Raw genomic sequence first — 15,246 nt, forward strand, 5'->3', positions numbered from 1 at the left:
AAATAATTCTGTTTGGAAACAAAGAGAGTGACGCTGAAGACAGTAACTGTGGTTCACTCATGCTCCGTGTCCTCCTAACCCTTCAGTATGAACGCACTCCCGAAGAACCTTGAACACCACGTCTTTAACCATTTGGAGTAACTGGCTGAGTTTGGTCTCGTTTGAACGGTAACAAACTGAACTCTTTCTTGAGTAGTTAGAAGGAGTGAATCAGGAAGTGCTTCTGGCACTGGCAAGTTTGAACAATGGAAGATTGAAGGTTTTTACTCTCACTCAAGGTTTTTGTCTTTTAGCTGGAGCTCAAAATGGGGCCGCAGCAGAAGGCTGAGTTAAATAAGGCTCAGATTTTATAAATCTGTCTTAGAAAATTAGTGTTTCACTCACGTTTTTCACAGGCTACAGCCATGTGTTAGGACATTCTCAGGTTTGTACAAAGTGGTTTGGAAATGCCACACTTAGGGATGACTTCATCACCTCAGGGATAAAAAAAAGACGATAGCTTTTGATTATTTCAACAAACATAATCAGTTTTAAAATAATAAGAAGCAGGTCTGTCATCTTAAATCAGCTTGCAGCAGCATTTTGATGAATCCAGAATCTTGTTGGCGAACTGCAGCGCAAGACATTTCCAAGAACTATTGCAATTGGCTTCGTCCCCTGCTGGCTGAATGGGGAAGAACAAGCTCTCGTCTCGTATCTTTGGCTCATGAAATGGAATGGAAGCTCAGACAGTGTGACCGAGCTGTCCATGGAAGTCTCTGAGGGCACTGGAGGCCACCTGAGGTTCACTTGGCCATCGCTGTTTTTATTGAAGCTCTGTGGAAGACTTCTTGAGTGAAATACTGAGTGAGAATGAGCACAGCTGCGGCTAATTTGAATGATGCTTAAGCTGTTTATGGACATTTATGGGTCTATGAACCTGTTTTTGACCAATTCTGTGACTGGATATGGATTGTCCTGACCTCCGGGATTGTAATCAGACCGTTTCTTGGGGCGTTTGGTGATATCTTGATGAACTGTTCAGCTTCTATGATGTGCAGCATGATTATGATTACTGATTTTTCGATTGGCATTTAGCTGGTGAATGCGTTGATTGAGGCTGCTGTTGTGGTGGGATTTTGAGGAGGTTTGTATAGATCTGTTCATAAGAACTGTTCTTTTGCAATGATGTGCAGCAAGTAGAGAGGGTTGTGTTTGTGTGTTATTACATTTATGGATAGTCTGAGCGTCTGTCCCACTGGCAGGACGGTGGTTATGACTTCTAATGGCTGAATCATGAAATATTACACCTCCCAAAAGGGTAGAAGAGGATCCAACAAGATGCAAGAGGTAAGTGGGGGAACAGTAACACCGCTGCACATGAATTCTGTGAATGCCAGGTACATTTGGAAAGTCCCTCCTGTCTCCCCCAGTGGAGACGAGAATCCAGAAGGACATGCGAGCAGACGACGACTGAGACAATCTCACGCCACTTTCACTGAACAATGTTGTTGCATGTCACCAACACGTTTGACCTGTAAAACTACAATGTTCTGTAGATTGAACGACAGAAGAAACTTTTCTGGATGCTTCACTTAATTGCAGGACAAATTAACTTCAGCACTGAGCTTGAACATGAAATAGAACCTGTCAATCACAAATGCGAAGGCAGCTGATTGTCAGACTCTTCCTGTCAATCATATTTATGACATGACTCTTAGTTCTCACCGTAGGAATTGAAGATTGAGACATGAATGACTGACAGGTATGTTCGTTTAGAAATCTATTATGACATCATATAAGCATTTTCAGTTTTTTCATCATGTGGTTGCCGTGTTAACATCTCTGATCATTTAACAAAAGCAGCGAAACAGACAGTTGAACAAGTTGAGAGCTAAAATATGGAAGCATATTGGATGGTTATGGAATAAGAGGCAAACAGAAATACAGTTTGTGTTATGTATTAAATCCCTGCAAAGACTCCCCGGTGCAGAACTGATAAGAGCATCTCCATCGTGTACCTTTACGCACACGTCTTCAGGGTTGATTGATGACACAGACAGTCTGGAGATGACGATGACACCTTTTCCCGTGAAGCTCCAGCAGCGCCTTCCACCAGCGTGATGGAGACCATATTACGACTGGATTTTCATTTTTGGGTGAACTATTCCTTTCAGTGATACAGTCAAGTCAGTCTCATCTGGATAGAACCAACCTGAGACAGCAGGGATGAAACCTTCCTTTACCAGGCAAGAAGGTGGAGCAGATCCAGGATCAGTGGGGACGGACGTCTGCTTTTGACCTGCTGGAGGGAGAGAGAGATGGAGGACAGGGACAGAGATGGAGAAGAGACATAAAAGAGAGGGACAGAACGTGAACACATAATATTCACAGATAGCAGTGAACATTAATGGAGTTTTTAGTGTGGTTCCTTTAATACCAGTGACAGGTAGAATTTGATCATTAAAAGTTGATGAAGTCGTTTCTGCTGAGGGAACCAGGAGCACTGGGCTCAGTAGAGCTGTGGCTCTCTGCTAGTCTGACTCCAGTGCTGAAGAGGAACCTGGGCTGGTTCTGGTTCTCCTCTATTAACGCTCAGTTATCGGCTGCTCTAGTCTGACTTTTAAGGCTCTCTAGCCAGATCACACCTGCCTCTTCCAGTCTGGAGCAGCACCACGCCCTCTCCAGGTACTGAGCTGTTGGGTTTCAAAACTGTACCACGGTGCTGGTGTCCTTTGTTTAATAGTTTTCTTCATTAATGATGCAATCGAGTCCAGAGTTGTTCTCAGTGTGTCTGCTGCTCGACTGATCAATGGTCAGCGGGGGCGGAGCTAAAGATGTCAGCAGGCTCATGTGTTATAACGGGGCATGACAGTGTCTGTCAAATGAAACTCATGCAACTCAAAAAATAATCTGAGTGATCTCTGACAGGTGTAGGCTGATGTCATTTCCTGGTGAGTTGCTGACTGGGGAAACCTGTTGGGGCCCTGAACCGGTGGTTGGTGACCAATAGTGGCTCCTGCTCTGGACTGTCTCCTTCAGGGTGTCACCCAGCCGCCCTGGAGGCAGAAAGACTGTTGCTTACAAGGCACACGGTCTAAACTCTACGCACTGATGTCTTTACATTCCACTTTTGACCAACATATGCTGAGTTGTGACTGTGTTTATCAGTAAAACTGCCAAATCCTCCTCTGCTCTCCACTCTGACAGAGATCCCAGAGAGCGAGCAGAGAAGGGAGGGGCTCTTAAAGGGCCGGCTCTCAGCTCTGCACTCACACTGTGCAGCGCACTGAGGCTCGTATCTCCTAAACTTCAAGGCCTAGGGATTTGCCGATTACACCGTTGGATTGGGGCCGGTGTCAAGGACGCGGCCGTAGGCCGCGCGGGGGCTCAGGCCCTAACAACGCTGCTTGCAGCTTTAACAGATCAAGGCAGATGCTGGAGAACAGGCAGGCAGGCAGTTTGGAGAACAGGCAGGCAGGCAGTTTGGAGAACAGGCAGGCAGGCAGTTTGGAGAACAGGCAGGCAGGCAGTTTGGAGAACAGGCAGGCTGGAGAACAGGCGGGCAGGCAGGCTGGAGAACAGGTGGGCAGGCAGGCTGGAGAACAGGCCGGCAGGCTGGAGAACAGGCGGGCAGGCTGGAGAAAAGGCAGGCTGGAGAACAGGTGGGCAGGCTGGAGAAAAGGCGGGCAGGCAGTTTGGAGAACAGGCAGGCAGTCTGGAGAACAGGCCGGCAGGCTGTAGAACAGGCGGGCAGGCGGGCTGGAGAACAGGCGGGCAAGCAGGCTGGAGAACAGGCGGGTAGGCAGGCTGGACAACAGGCAGGCAGGCGAAAAGGTGGGCAGGCTGGAGAACGGGCAAGCAGGCTGGCTGGAGAACAGGCGGGCAGGCAGGTTGGAGAACCGGGGGGCAGGCAGTTTGGAGAACAGGCAGGCAGGCTGGAGAACAGGCAGGCAGGCTGGAGAAAAGGCAGGCTGGAGAACGGGCAGGCGGGTAGGCTGGAGAACAGGCAGGCAGGCTGCAGAACAGGCAGGCAGGCAGTTTGGAGATCAGGCAGTTTGGAGAACAGGCAGGCTGGAGAACAGGCAGGCAGGCATTTTGGAGAACAGGCAGGCAGGCAGTTTGGAGAACAGGCAGGCAGGCTGTAGAACAGGTGGGCAGGCGGGCAGGCTGGAGAACAGGCAGGCAGGCTGGAGAACAGGCAGGCTGGAGAACAGGCGGGCAGGCAGGCTGGAGAACAGGTGGGCAGGCAGGCTGGAGAACAGGCGGGCAGGCTGGAGAAAAGGCAGGCTGGAGAATAGGTGGGCAGGCTGGAGAAAAGGCGGGCAGGCAGTTTGGAGAACAGGCAGGCAGTCTGGAGAACAGGCCGGCAGGCTGTAGAACAGGCGGGCAGGCAGGCTGGAGAACAGGCGGGCAAGCAGGCTGGAGAACAGGCGGGTAGGCAGGCTGGACAACAGGCAGGCAGGCGAAAAGGTGGGCAGGCTGGAGAACGGGCAAGCAGGCTGGCTGGAGAACAGGCGGGCAGGCAGGTTGGAGAACCGGCAGGCAGGCAGTTTGGAGAACAGGCAGGCAGGCTGGAGAACAGGCAGGCAGGATGGAGAACAGGCAGGCAGGCTGGAGAAAAGGCAGGCTGGAGAATGGGCAGGCGGGTAGGCTGGAGAACAGGCAGGCAGGCTGCAGAACAGGCAGGCAGGCTGCAGAACACGCGGGCAGGCAGTTTGGAGAACAGGCAGGCTGGAGAACAGGCAGGCAGGCAGTTTGGAGAACAGGCAGGCTGGAGAACAGGCAGGCAGGCTGGAGAACAGGCGGGCAGGCAGGCTGGAGAACAGGTAGGCAGGCAGTTTGGAGAACAGGCAGACTGGAGAACAGGTGGGCAGGCAGGCTGGAGAACAGGCCGGCAGGCTGGAGAACAGGCGGGCAGGCTGGAGAAAAGGCAGGCTGGAGAACAGGTGGGCAGGCTGGAGAAAAGGCGGGCAGGCAGTTTGGAGAACAGGCAGGCAGTCTGGAGAACAGGCCGGCAGGCTGTAGAACAGGCGGGCAGGCAGGCTGGAGAACAGGCGGGCAAGCAGGCTGGAGAACAGGCGGGTAGGCAGGCTGGACAACAGGCAGGCAGGCGAAAAGGTGGGCAGGCTGGAGAACGGGCAAGCAGGCTGGCTGGAGAACAGGCGGGCAGGCAGGTTGGAGAACCGGCGGGCAGGCAGTTTGGAGAACAGGCAGGCAGGCTGGAGAACAGGCAGGCAGGCTGGAGAAAAGGCAGGCTGGAGAACGGGCAGGCGGGTAGGCTGGAGAACAGGCAGGCAGGCTGCAGAACAGGCAGGCAGGCTGCAGAACACGCGGGCAGGCAGTTTGGAGAACAGGCAGGCTGGAGAACAGGCAGGCAGGCAGTTTGGAGAACAGGCAGGCTGGAGAACAGGCAGGCAGGCTGAAGAACAGGCGGGCAGGCAGGCTGGAGAACAGGCGGGCAGGCAGGCTGGAGAACAGGTGGGCAGGCAGGCTGGAGAACAGGCCGGCAGGCTGGAGAACAGGCGGGCAGGCTGGAGAAAAGGCAGGCTGGAGAACAGGTGGGCAGGCTGGAGAAAAGGCGGGCAGGCAGTTTGGAGAACAGGCAGGCAGTCTGGAGAACAGGCCGGCAGGCTGTAGAACAGGCGGGCAGGCAGGCTGGAGAACAGGCGGGCAAGCAGGCTGGAGAACAGGCGGGTAGGCAGGCTGGACAACAGGCAGGCAGGCGAAAAGGTGGGCAGGCTGGAGAACGGGCAAGCAGGCTGGCTGGAGAACAGGCGGGCAGGCAGGTTGGAGAACCGGGGGGCAGGCAGTTTGGAGAACAGGCAGGCAGGCTGGAGAACAGGCAGGCAGGCTGGAGAAAAGGCAGGCTGGAGAACGGGCAGGCGGGTAGGCTGGAGAACAGGCAGGCAGGCTGCAGAACAGGCAGGCAGGCTGCAGAACACGCGGGCAGGCAGTTTGGAGAACAGGCAGGCTGGAGAACAGGCAGGCAGGCAGTTTGGAGAACAGGCAGGCTGGAGAACAGGCAGGCAGGCTGAAGAACAGGCGGGCAGGCAGGCTGGAGAACAGGTAGGCAGGCAGTTTGGAGAACAGGCAGGCTGGAGAACAGGCGGGCAGGCAGGCTGGAGAACAGGTGGGCAGGCAGGCTGGAGAACAGGCCGGCAGGCTGGAGTACAGGCGGGCAGGCAGTTTGGAGATCAGGCAGTTTGGAGAACAGGCAGGCTGGAGAACAGGCGGGCAGGCAGTTTGGAGAACAGGCAGTTTGGAGAACAGGCGGGCAGGCTGGAGAACAGGCGGGCAGGCAGGCTGGCGAACAGGTAGGCAGGCAGTTTGGAGAACAGGCAGGCTGGAGAACAGGCGGGCAGGCAGGCTGGAGAACACGCGGGCAGGCAGTTTGGAGAACAGGCAGGCTGGAGAACAGGCGGGCATGCAGTTTGGAGAACAGGCAGTTTGGAGAACAGGCAGGCTGGAGAACAGGCGGGCAGGCAGTTTGGAGAACAGGCAGTTTGGAGAACAGGCGGGCAGGCTGGAGACCAGGCGGGCAGGCAGTTTGGAGAACAGGCAGTTTGGAGAACAGGCAGGCTGGAGAAAAGGCGGGCAGGCAGTTTGGAGAACAGGCAGTTTGGAGAACAGGCGGGCAGGCTGGAGAACAGGCGGGCAGGCAGGCTGGAGAACAGGCGGGCAGGCAGTTTGGAGAACAGGCAGGCAGGCAGTTTGGAGAACAGGCAGGCTGGAGAACAGGCGGGCAGGCAGTTTGCAGAACAGGCAGGCAGGATGGAGAACAGGCAGGCAGGCTGCTGGCAGGTGGTGGTGGTGGTGGTGGTGGTGGTCCACTGGAGCTGAGACAACAATCTGGCAAAGACTGGATGGAGACCAGGGTAGATACACCGCTGGAGTTGATTAGTGGAGGGTTGCAGGTGAGTCAGGTTGGCAGCTGGTGATTAGGAGGATGGCCACTCCCAGACAGAGAGGACACACAAGACACGAAAGGGGAGGGGAACAACAAGGAAATGAGGAGGCACCATTGGACTATGACATTTTATTAATCCACACAGGGGAAATTTAGTTGTTAGTTGAATGTTATTCATGTGCGTCGACTCATGTGCAGCCTGTTGCAGTCGCTCCTGCTTCACTTTCTAAACTTTCTCTTTATTTAATTTAATGTTATACTTACTTATACTTCTCCAGATTTCTTTTTTGCCTATTTATTTTCCCACCAAACATGTTAGTTTGGAGAATTTTTGCCCTTTTTTCCCTGTGGGACTGCTGTTTTCCGAAACCACAGCACAACTATTCCACACCAAGCGCATTGTTTGCTCCAGAGATCAGCTGATCGACCTAAGGCCTTGAGGTCAAAACATTGAATATCCTTGAAGAAATCTGGAGGAAACACACAGGGGATGCTGAGGGAAAGCAACAGAGGACGAAGGAAGGGATGAGACGGAGGAGAATTGCGGAGAAGAGGAGATTTAAGCCGTGTCTTCCCTCTCTCATCATGGGGAACGTGAGGTCCCTGGCGAATAAGATGGATGAGCTGACAGCGCTAGCCTGGAGTCAGAGGGAGCGTCTGGAATGTCGTTTAATGTGCTTTTCTGAGACATGGCTGCACCAGGATATTCCCAACGACAACGTCTCCATCAAGGGCTTCCAAACGGTTCAGGCCAACAGAGAGCGACCAAGAGCGGTAAGCACAAAGGTGGCGGGCTTGCTGTTCTAGTTAACAACCGATGGTGTGATCCTGCTTAGCGGGAGCGTACGTTGTAATTGTGGCAATTTATGTTCCAAACCCGACGTCGGCGACCGACATCCCTCACTCTGCAATTGCCCGGATTCAGACTCCACACCCGAGTGCATTCATTGTCATCTGGGGTGACTTCAACCACATCACCATGGACACAGCACTCCCCACTTTTACAGTTTGTGAGCTGCCCCACCAGAGAGGACAGGACCATCAACCTGCTGTACGCAAACATCAAGGATGCATAGAGCACCCTTCCTCTTCACCTTGTACACCATGGACCTCAGCTACTGCACCGAGACCTGTCACCTTTAGAAAATTTCTGATGACTCTGTCGTAGTTGGGTGAAGAGTACAGGGCTGTGGTGGACAACTTGGTCACTTGGTGCGAGCACAACCATCTGCAGCTCAACATGGCAAAGACCAAGGAGCTGGTGGTGGACATGAGGAGAACTAGGGCTCCAGTGTCTCCCGTTTCCGTCCGTGGGACCAGTGTGGAGCTGGTGGAGGACTACAAGCACTTAGGGGTGTACTTGGACAATAAACTTGACTGGACTAAAAACACAAATGCCCTCTATAATACCCCTTTTCACACTGAAAAATGCATGTCAACGTGGGTTTTTGGACCCTCGTTTGCTCAGCATCAGGGTTCATTCAAGCTTCCAGCAGACGTGGGTCTGAACTCCCGCTGTGACGTCATCATACGTCATCGCTTTGACAACGTCATCATTACATGTAAACGTGCGCGGAACACTGAGAGGTAAACGACAACGTGGGCGTCGCCGGGTCAAACGTTAGCGTTGTCGTTGCCTGCATTGCAATGTTGTCTCTTTTGCAAATCATATAAACTCAACGCAGATGGAAAATGTCTGAGCGCCAATACAGTGAAGGAGGATGGAGTTTTTGGCTCGTCTGGAAGGGAGCCGAAGAAGCTACAGGTGAAGCCTGACAGGCGGCACACTGACGAAATCAGGATGAGACAGGAAGGTCGTAGGAAACCTGAGACGACGCGGGTTGCCTTTTTCACACTGCAGGCGAGCCGAGCCGCTAAACACCCGGGTCGCTTGGCGAGTCGGTCAACACCCGTCAAAATGCCGAGTCCACTCTTTCAGAGTGCCCAAAAACCTGCGTTGACCCATCTTCTTGGTGCAGTGTGAAAGGGGCTTAAGATGGGCCAAAGTCACCTCTATTTTCTGAGGCGGCTGAGGTCCTTCAACATCTGTCGGACAATGCTACAGGTACTTTCTGAGTGTGTGGCGGCCAGCGCCATCCTCTATGCAGTTGTGTGCTGGGGCAGCAGACGAAAGGTGAGGGAAGCCAACAGGCTGAATAAACTTGTCCACAAAGAAGCCATGTTGTAGGAGGGGAGCTAGACTCTGAAAGCAGTGTCAGAGAGGAGAATGTTGTCCAAGATTAGGACCATTGTGGACAACGCTTCACACCCTCTCTATCACATGCTGGCCAGCAGGAAAAGTACTTTCAGCCAGAGACTCAAACTGGAATTCCTGCCAGTGGCAATCAAACTGTTAACTCCTCCCTCTAAGATGCAACCTATCTTATGGAGTTGTTTCTCTGTTAAAATTGTGCAATAAAACAAACATTCACCAGTGTAAAAATGTAAATATGTACAAAATATACCTCCTTATCTTCCCCCTGAAATGGAAGCCCTCTTCTTCTTGTTACTGTGTTTTCCACACAGAAGTTTATGTAATCTGGGATGCAGTGGGTCAGACTGTTGATGTCCTCTCCATGTGAGCGACACACAGTGTCCTGGTCTGCTGTCTGGAAATTATAAGTAGTTTATTATCTATGTTCAGCAGTTTTGTATAACAAAGCATCAGGTTACTATAATCCATGGAGCATCTCTGGTCTGAACCACTGGCACTGGAGCGACCCGCAGTACCGGGTTCTATTTCAGTCCCCTGTTTTGTCCTCTTGTCTGAGAACATGTGCCAACAGAGGGAGAACCACACATTGTGTTCTGCTAAATAAACATCATGTAAGTTTATTCACTGAATGTTTTCAACAACTTTAGCAGAATGCGTCGATGGATAAGCAACATACAGCAATAAGATTCTTACCAGCCTTGAGTCACATGATGCAGTTTAAAGTTAGGAGGCATTAATCTCCCTCAAAGACAGTTAAATGGGCATTTGCTTTGAAGCCTTGTGTTCTCATTAATATTTAACTTTTACAGAACTACATATTTAGAAAATGTTTCTACTTTCCTATGCAAAACACGCACAGGGGGATTTGTTTGGTCATTATTTTCTTCTGCAGTGGTTCACACAGTGAGGGGGGAATGAGCTGAACTGCATTAAGGAGAAGGGAACCGAGTGGGCAGCCGAGGAGAGAGCATCATAAATGTTAATGCATTCTGTGTCATTTCTACCAGCTTGATAAGACTCCATCTTTTGTTATCGGTACATGCCACGAGAGCTTGGGTGGAGCAGCAACACAAGGCTGAGCTGAAGGTGCTGAGGGATGCTTTTGATGGTGAACTCCCTGTGAACCTTCCTTGTGTATGAAATGTGCAAGAAATGCCGGTTTCAGCATGCAGCCTTTTGGTCCATGCATACTCATCCGTAGCAGCCCCATGGAGCAGCTCAAGCATCTGCTGTACCTGTTGAGCCTCGGCCCAGCAGCAGCCTCATTGTTCCTGTGGACCTGATGAAAGCACAGAAGGGATCAGTTGGCAGGCCAAGGGGATGCAATATGTAACCCTAAAAACATACTTTCCAAGAAAGCTCTTTCACTATGGGTCAGGGAAGGAGCTGATATAGAATAGTGATGCAAGACAGCCTCACTGCCAAGACAAATGTAGGAGTAGGAGGAATGAACCTGCAGATAGTTGGGTTTTATCTGTGCTGATGGATTGTCAAAGGATGGAGAAGCAGCAGGAACCCAAGAGCAGCTCTGAGAGAAACAGCACTTTTTCCAGCTGCATTTGCATCCTCTGAAATGCAGCAGTTATCAGGGGAGCGCTGGGTTCAGAGAAGCCACACACCAGGAGCTGACTTGCAGATATTTCTGCAGCAGCTGGCTTGGCTCTCCGCTTCCTCACACAGAGAAATACTCAGTTTCATATCACCATGGGATCGGGTTGAGTTGGTGTTGTGGGGAATAGTAGTAATATCAGGAATACTAGTAATGGCAGGAATAGTAGTAATATCAGGAATACTAGTAATGGCAGGAATAGTAGTAATATCAGGAATACTAATAATAGCAGGAATAGTAGTAATATCAGGAATACTAGTAACAGCAGGAATACTAGTAATAGTAGTAATATCAGGAATACTAGTAACACCAGGAATACTAGTAATAGAAGGAATAGCAGGAATACTAGTTACAGCAGGAATACTAGTAATGGCAGGAATAGTAGTAATATCAGGAATACTAGTAATGGCAGGAATAGTAGTAATATCAGGAATACTAGTAATGGCAGGAATAGTAGTAATATCAGGAATACTAATAATAGCAGGAATAGTAGTAATATCAGGAATACTAGTAACAGCAGGAATACTAGTAATAGTAGTAATATCAGGAATACTAGTAACACCAGGAATACTAGTAATAGAAGGAATAGCAGGAATACTAGTTACAGCAGGAATACTAGTAATAGCAGGAATAGTAGTAACAGCAGGAATAGTAGTAATAGCAGGAATAGTAGTAACAACAGGAATAGTAGTAATAATAAGAATAGTAATAATAGTAGTAATAGCAGGAATACTAGTCAGAGCAGTAATAGTAGAAATAGCAGGAATAGTAGTAATATCAGGAATACTAGTAATGGCAGGAATAGTAGTAATATCAGGAATACTAGTAATATCAGGAATAGTAATAATATCAGGAATACTAGTAACAGCAGGAATAGTAGTAACAGCAGGAATAGTAGTAATAACAGTAATAGCAGGAATACTAGTAATAGCAGGAATACTAGTAATAGCAGGAATAGTAGTAACAGCAGAAGTAGTCGTAATAGCAGGACTACTAGCAGGAATACTAGTAACAGCAGGAATAGTAGTAATAGCAGGAATAGTAGAAACAGCAGGAGTAGTAGTAACAGCAGGAGTAGTAGTAACAGCAGGAATAGTAGTAACAGCAGGAGTAGTAGTAACAGCAGGAATAGTAGTAATAGCAAGAACAGTTGTAAAAGCAGGAATAGTAGTAATAGCAGATATAGTAGTAGCAGCAGGAATAGTAGTAACGACAGGAATAGTAGTAATAACAGGAATACTAGTAATAGCAGGAATACTAGTAATAGCAGGAATACTAGTAATAGCAGGAAAAGTAGAAATAGCAGATACACTAGTAATAGAAGTACTAGTTGTAATAGTATTACTAGCAGGGATAGTAGTATGAGTTGTAATAGTATTAGTAGCAGGGATAGAAGTACTAGTTGTCATGGTATTCGTAGCAGGGATAGAAGTACTAGATGTCATGGTATTAGTAGCAGGGATAGTAGTACTAGTTGTAATGGTATTTGTAGCAGGGATAGTAGTACTAGTTGTCATGGTATTCGTAACAGGGATAGAAGTACTAGTTGTTGTGGTATTCGTAGCAGGGATAGAAGTACTAGTTGTCTTGGTATTAGTAGCAGGGATAGAAGTACTAGTTGTCGTGGTATTCGTAGCAGGGATAGAAGTACTAGTTGTCATGGTATTCGTAACAGGGATAGAAGTACTAGTTGTCATGGTATTCGTAGCAGGGATAGAAGTACTAGTTGTCGTGGTATTCGTAGCAGGGATAGAAGTACTAGATGTCATGGTATTAGTAGCAGGGATAGAAGTACTAGATGTCATGGTATTAGTAGCAGGGATAGAAGTACTAGATGTCATGGTATTAGTAGCAGGGATAGTAGTACTAGTTGTAATGGTATTTGTAGCAGGGATAGTAGTACTAGTTGTCATGGTATTAGTAGCAGGGATAGAAGTACTAGTTGTCATGGTATTCGTAACAGGGATAGAAGTACTAGTTGTCATGGTATTCGTAACAGGGATAGAAGTACTAGTTGTCGTGGTATTCGTAGCAGGGATAGAAGTACTAGTTGTCATGGTATTCGTAACAGGGATAGAAGTACTAGTTGTCATGGTATTCGTAGCAGGGATAGAAGTACTAGTTGTCGTGGTATTCGTAGCAAGGATAGAAGTACTAGATGTCATGGTATTAGTAGCAGGGATAGAAGCACTAGATGTCATGGTATTAGTAGCAGGGATAGAAGTACTAGTTGTCGTGGTATTCGTAGCAGGGATAGAAGTACTAGTTGTCGTGGTATTCGTAGCAGGGATAGAAGTACTAGTTGTCATGGTATTCGTAACAGGGATAGAAGTACTAGTTGTCATGGTATTCGTAGCAGGGATAGAAGTACTAGTTGTCGTGGTATTCGTAGCAGGGATAGAAGCACTAGATGTCATGGTATTAGTAGCAGGGATAGTAGTACTAGTTGTAATGGTATTAGTAGCAGGGATAGTAGTACTAGTTGTCATGGTATTTGTAGCAGGGATAGTAGTACTAGTTGTCATGGTATTAGTAGCAGGGATAGAAGTACTAGTTGTCATGGTATTCGTAACAGGGATAGAAGTACTAGTTGTCGTGGTATTTGTAGCAGGGATAGAAGTACTAGTTGTCGTGGTATTCGTAGCAGGGATAGAAGTACTAGTTGTCATGGTATTCGTAACAGGGATAGAAGTACTAGTTGTCATGGTATTCGTAGCAGGGATAGAAGTACTAGTTGTCGTGGTATTCGTAGCAGGGATAGAAGTACTAGTTGTCATGGTATTCGTAACAGGGATAGAAGTACTCGATGTCATGGTATTAGTAGCAGGGATAGTAGTACTAGTTGTAATGGTATTTGTAGCAGGGATAGTAGTAGTAGTTGTCATGGTATTAGTAGCAGTGATAGAAGTACTAGTTGTCATGGTATTCGTAACAGGGATAGAAGTACTAGTTGTCATGGTATTCGCAGCAGGGATAGAAGTACTAGTTGTCATGGTATTCGTAGCAGGGATAGAAGTACTAGTTGTCATGGTATTCGTAGCAGGGATAGAAGTACTAGTTGTCGTGGTATTCGTAACAGGGATAGAAGTACTAGTTGTCATGGTATTCGTAACAGGGATAGAAGTACTAGTTGTCATGGTATTCGTAGCAGGGATAGAAGTACTAGTTGTCGTGGTATTAGTAGCAGGGATAGAAGTACTAGATGTCATGGTATTAGTAGCAGGGATAGTAGTACTAGTTGTCATGGTATTCGTAGCAGGGATAGAAGTACTAGTTGTCGTGGTATTAGTAGCAGGGATAGAAGTACTAGATGTCATGGTATTAGTAGCAGGGATAGAAGTACTAGTTGTCATGGTATTCGTAACAGGGATAGAAGTACTAGTTGTCATGGTATTCGTAGCAGGGATAGAAGTACTAGTTGTCATGGTATTCGTAGCAGGGATAGAAGTACTAGTTGTCATGGTATTAGTAGCAGGGATAGAAGTACTAGTTGTCATGGTATTAGTAGCAGGGATAGTAGTACTAGTTGTAATGGTATTAGTAGCAGGGATAGAAGTACTAGTTGTAATGGTATTAGTAGCAGGGATAGTAGTACTAGTTGTAATGGTATTAGTAGCAGGGTTAGTAGTCTCCTTCGGGGATGGAGCAGCGTCCTCAACAGGGATACTCCGTTATGCCCGTAACCATGGTGACGTGACAGACAACAGGGACATTCATGTGTAACACTGTTGTGAGTGAGCTAACCAAGATGGTCGACGTATGGATGTTGCTACAATTTCTAGATTGATTGACAGGTGGGTGTCAAGATGTCATTGGTTGGAACATGCTCATGCTAGCATGTGGCTTACTTTAGAAACTTGATTTGCATGCAGAAACACAAGCAGATGGTTTCATTCCTCATGTCTGTCATTTGTCATTGAAATGTTAAATAAGGATTTGAACCAAAAGCATTTGTCATTTTTGTATTTCATTTTCAAGCATTTCCACCTGCAGTGGCAAATACAGAATCCAGAAGATGGAAGCTAGCAGAAGGAAGCGACGAGCATCAGTGGGGCCATGTCCCAATTAGTTCTCCTTCTTCTGTACTCCTTTGTTTCTCGTGTCTAAAAAGAATCTTTTGATCAGCATCTTCATGCAGCAGGTTCCAGTTCCTTTATGTGTCGTGTTTTCTCGAAGTAGCTTCGTTCACCAGTCTGCAGAATTTGGTGAGTGTGTGGTTTCCCGTGCGTGCAGCCACACACTCTCTGCTCTGGTTTCATTATTTCAAAGCAGTCCACTCTGTATCGACTGCTCTCTGAGCGGGTCATGATGAAACCATTTCAACTTTCCAAAAAGTGCCACTCCTTCTCACTTCAGCATGATTGGAGCGATGATGAAACATATATAAAAATAACCTTAAGATCCTCGGCTCATCATTCCCCGACACTTCAGCCCAGCCACGCACTTGTTCTGAAGGAACCGCAGACGAGTCGTATTAATAGAACCAATTATCTCCACAGTCACGGAGAGATAAAATACAAATCTGCTATGAAT

The 15,246-nt window shown here is 48.3% G+C and overlaps 1 protein-coding gene across 15 annotated transcripts in view; it reads left to right on the forward strand.

Annotated features, from left to right (window-relative positions):
• The window catches only part of LOC147248034 (neurexin-1a-like), a 286,884-nt gene that overhangs the window by 142,058 nt on the left and 129,580 nt on the right, over window positions 1-15,246 (forward strand). The window lies entirely within an intron of this gene.

Source organism: Aulostomus chinensis, chromosome 16 (assembly GCF_037954235.1).
Source record: "Aulostomus chinensis isolate RoL2024-O1b breed Wild chromosome 16, RoL_Achi_v1.0, whole genome shotgun sequence".
Classification (NCBI taxonomy): Eukaryota; Metazoa; Chordata; class Actinopteri; order Syngnathiformes; family Aulostomidae; genus Aulostomus; species Aulostomus chinensis.